Source organism: Cynocephalus volans, chromosome 4, assembly GCF_027409185.1.
Source record: "Cynocephalus volans isolate mCynVol1 chromosome 4, mCynVol1.pri, whole genome shotgun sequence".
Classification (NCBI taxonomy): Eukaryota; Metazoa; Chordata; class Mammalia; order Dermoptera; family Cynocephalidae; genus Cynocephalus; species Cynocephalus volans.
The window spans coordinates 107,216,157-107,221,161 of record NC_084463.1 but is presented as its reverse complement, the minus strand read 5'-3'; the positions used below and the strand labels follow the sequence as shown (position 1 = coordinate 107,221,161).

At 40.4% G+C, this 5,005-nt stretch overlaps 1 pseudogene; it reads left to right on the top strand.

Annotated features, from left to right (window-relative positions):
• Nucleotides 1-256: 256 nt before the first annotated feature.
• LOC134376387 (olfactory receptor 6B9-like) lies at nucleotides 257-1,222 on the top strand (annotated as a pseudogene).
• The last annotated feature ends 3,783 nt before the right edge of the window (nucleotides 1,223-5,005 follow it).

The following is a 5,005-nucleotide window of genomic DNA, read 5'->3' as shown; positions in this document are numbered from 1 at the left end:
TAAGAGAGTATCAGAACTACCTGAAGACCTCTTTCTGACCCAGATCCAAAGGCCTGACCTCTGAATCTGACCTCATGATTCTGCTTTGACATTCTTAGCTTTGTGTCTTCAGGGGATCTGTTTTCAGGTATGTTCTGTCCTCTGATTTTCTGGTGAAGCTTCTCATGATCCCCAAATCATAGCCTAGGGCCAGATGATGGCACTGGGGTTAAGTTTAATAATAACGAACTAGTAGCCTGAAGACCCCTTGTTGCTAATGTGCGTCTCACTCATCAATTTGACATTATCATCATTAAATCCTTTGTCTTTTGGTGTCCTTACCTTGTGGAAGGAAAACATCACCAACATTAGTGAGTTTATCTGGTGGGCTTCCCTACAGCCCCTTGGCTGCAGGTTCTGCTCTCCCTCCTCTTCCTCATCACATACCTACTTTTGCTGTTGGAGAATTTGGTCATCATCCTCATTGTGTAGGTCCCTGGGACCCTGCAGAAGCCCGTGTAATATTTTCTGGGCACCGTGTCCTTTCTGGAGGCCTGTCACAGTCCCTAAACGCTGGTTGGATTCCTGCATCATCCCAATACTATCTTCATCCTGGATGCATGACCCAGCTGCATTCCTTCACCTCCCTTGCCGGTACTGAATGTGTGCTTTTGGCTGCCATGGCCTATAATCGTTATGTGGCCATATGTTAGTCTCTTTACCGCCCAGTCATGATGACCACAGGGTTTTGTGCTCAGCTGACCATCAGTTCCTGCATGAGTGACTTCACCATCTCCATGGAAAAGGTAAACTTCATCTCCTAGGTTGCCTTATTTGGCAATAATATCTTGAACCATTTTTTTCTGTGATGTGTCTCCTATCCTCAAACAGGACTGCATGGACTCACCCGTGGCTGAGATGTAGGCTGTACACTAGCCATTGTCATTGCCGTGTTCCTTCTCTCAGCCACTGCCCTTTCCTAGGCCCTCGTTGTCTCCACCATCTGCACATCCCCTCAGCTACTGGGCATCGGAAGGCCTTCTCCACCCGTGCGTCTCACCTCACAGTGCTTGTTGTCTTGTACACAGCTGTGATCTTCATGTATTTTCGACCTTGGGCCATTTCTTCATTTATTTCTAACAAATTGATCTCAGCTGTATTTGCAGTCTTTACTCCCGTGCTCAACCCTGTCATCTACTGTCTGAGGAACAAGAGGTCAAGATGCCATGAGAAAAACCAGTGAATTGCTGAGCACTTTTCTTGCGAGATTCTTTTTGCTGAAGATACTCAGATGTTTCTTCTCCTTTCATCATTTGACTTAACTTCAAAAACACCTTCATTAGAGGAAAATTTGCCAATATAAACATGCTTAACTTAGTGTGATTTAGGGATATGGAGCCAGAGATCAAAGAAAATTCCCATTTCTGTCCGGCCTTAATTAAGTAAGGCAGTGTAAGGCAATAGATAAAACAGTCAAAGCTCTAAGAGAAATGTATTAGTAAAATAGTTATAAAATAATTTTATTTTTTATGAAGAAGAAATAATCAGTTATTATCTAACTGGTTTTTAGAGTGCTGTTGGTGAGGTTATTTTATTCCAATTTGTTTTGTTTTAAAAGTCCTCTCTATCTTAAAGGTACACAAAGAGAAATTCTGCTGTAGTTAATGTCATGGATATGACCTGTTCCTTGCTTCCAACATAGTTATGGGACTGGCTCCTTTTTTAATCAATTGACCTTGATGATATCTCATTTTAATTATTTTAAAAATTTAGAATAAAGAGAGACTAACTTCTTTTAGGCTTTAACAGAAACACTGTAAAGTAGAGACATGCATTACTTCTCATGGTAAAGAGAAAACAATATTGTGTGTGTGTGTGTGTGTGTGTGTGTGTGATTTCATGCTTTAATTCCCTTCCTTTGTTGGACTTCTACATGGAATTTTTTGGATTAAATAGTTGAAGGCCAAACTGTAGGACAACTAGTGGCTATTCATTAAAGCCCAATCCTTTTCAGCTAAAGGAAGCATTGGCATTGACGAGAGGCCATGTGCTTTTGCTTAGTTGGCACTTGGACTAGATATGCAGAATTTTTGCAGGATTCTCAGAACATCCACCTTCTTGTTTTTTGGGTTTTTTTCTTTTGATTTGGGGAAGGTAGATGCAAGATCCTAAGGAGCAGTATTTCCTTTCACTTAGCCATTATAAAATGGTGGAAGAGGGATGGTTTCTGTCTGGATCAGCAAGAATACTGGCTGAGTGAATTAATGCAGCGTGGTCTGCCAAGAGTTTAACAATGACAGGCATACCATTTTTCTTCAATACTTTGGAAACCACACTTCATTAGTTTTAATTGGGCAATGCATTTATATACCATATATGCTTTGTTTTTAACTTTTCCTTCTCATTATACAATAATGTACTGACCATTTTGTATTCAACTTTTTATTTAATGCCAGATGAGATTGTTTCATTTTAGTTTTATATGGAATATGATGATTTACAAACTGTGGTAATTTCCAATCTATTTATTAGATTTTCCTGGCCTTTATTACTTTTAGCCTAAACATTTCTTGGTTCTCTATTCTGTTCCATTGGTCCACGTGTCTGTTTTTATGCCAGTAGCATGCTGTTTTTGTTACAATAGATTTGTAATATAGTTTGATGTCAGAAAGTGTAATGCCTCCAGCTTTACTATTTTTGCTCAGGATTGCTTTAGCTGTTCCAGTTCTTTTGTTGTTCCACCTGAATGTTAGGATTGCTTTTCCTATTTCGTTGAAGAATATCATTAATATTTTGATGGGGATTGCACTGTATCTGTAGATGACTTTGGGTAGTGTGGACAGTTTTACTACATTGATTCTTCCAATCTATGAACAAGGAATGTCTTTCCATCTTTTGGTGTCTTCTTTAACAAATAATCCAATTTAAAAATGGTCAAAGGGCCCCGAGGCACCTGCGCTGGATCAGGTAGTCTCCACTGCAAGAGCCCTCCAGCCCAGGCATGTGCACACGGCCCACAGAGGCCCTAAAGCCCACAGGCCCAAAAGGCCCCGAGCCACCTGTGCCAGAGTAGGTAGGCGTCACTGCGGGACACTCCCAGCCCAGGCAAGTGTGCACCGCCCAGAGAGGCCTGAGAGCTGCTGGGACCACACACCCTGAGGCATCCATGCCAGAGCAGGTAGGTGCTGCCATGGGGCCCCCATCCCAAGCAAGTGCACACCAATCAGAGAGGCCATAAAGCCCCCAGGCCCACAGGGCCCCAAGCCACCCACATGGGAACAGGTAGGCACCACTGTGGGACTCCCAGCCCAGGCCAGTCCCCATGGCCCAGAGAGGCCTGAGCTTCCCACCCACAGGCACCAAGGCAGCAGTGCCAAATTGGCAGTCCTGGCAGGATTGTAGCCAGACAATAGGGTCAAATGAGTGGACCATGAAATTCCCTGCCACAATAACTAAACACCAAAGGAAAGATACCAGAAATATGAAAAATCAAGAAAGTACAACACCAACAAAGTGGAGTAATAACTCTCAAGCTCTAGATCCTGTAGAACAAGAAGTCCTTGAAATGACTGACAAGGAATTTTGATCGATAGTTCTAAGGAAACTAAATGAGATACAAGAAAACTCAGCTAGATGACATGATGAAATGAGGAAAAGTATACACGACCTGAAAGAAGAAATGTACAAGGAAGTCAATGCCCTGAAAAAGAATGTAGCAGAGCTTGCAGAGCTGAAGAATTCTTTCAGTGAAATAAAAAACACAACAGAGAGTTTAGCTCGCAGGTTAGAACAAGCAGAAGAGAGAATTTCTGACATTGAAGATGGGCTGTTTGAAATAACACAGGCAGACAAAAAAAAGAAAAAAAGAATTAAAAGCACTGAAGAAAATCTAAGAGAGATATCAGACAACCTTAAGTGCTCAAATATCTGAATCAGGTGTATTCCAGAAGGGGAGGAAAAAGTAAATGGCATCGAAAACATATTCAACAAAATAGTGTCAGAAAACTTCCCAGGTATAGGGAAAGACACAGATCTTCAGATTCAGGAAGCTCAAAGATCCCTAAACATATTCAACCTAAAAAGGTCCTCTCCGAGACATGTTATAGTCAAATTGACAAATCTCAAAGACAAAGAGAGAATCTTAAAGGCTGCAAGAGAGAAGCATCAAGTCACCTATAAGGAAGCCCCAATCAGACTAACATCAAACTTTTTACCACAAGCACTAAAAGCCAGAAAAGAATGAGATGATATATTTGAAATATGAAAAGACAAAGATTGCCAGACAAGAATACTTTACCCCACAAGGCTATCCTTCTGAAATGAAGGGCAAATAGTATATTTCTCAGTCAAACAAAAACTGAGGGAGTTCACTTCCACACGACCAGCCTTACAAGAAATTCTCAAGGGAGTACTGGGATTGGTACATGAGAAACAACCACCACTGCCATAAATACTCCAGAAAGATCAAAACCCACTGGTAAAATTAAAATGCTAACAATAAAGAGAAAAAAGAAAAGTTTATCTGCCATCCCCATAAGCCAACAAATACAGAAGACAAAACAGTAAACCAGAAAGAAAGGAACAAAAGACACTTAAGACATCCAAAAAAAATCAATAAAATACTAGGAGTAAATCAACACTTTTCAATAACAACTCTTAATGTAAAAGGATTAAATTCCCCACTCAAAAGACACAGACTGACAGACTGGATTGAAAAGGTGGACCCAAATCTATGCTGCCTTCAAGAGACTCACCTCACATATATAAAGACACAGATAGACTAAGACTGAAAGGATAGAAAAAGATATACCATGCAAATAGAAATGAAAAACAAGCTGGAGTAACTATTCTTATATCAGATAAATTAGACTTTAAACCAAAAACCATAAAAAGAGATAAAGAAGGCCACTATATAATGATAAAAGGATTTATCCATCAAGAAGACATAACAATCATAAATATATATGCACCCAATGTAGGAGCAGCCAGATTTATAAAGCAAACAGTATTAGACCTAAAGAATGAG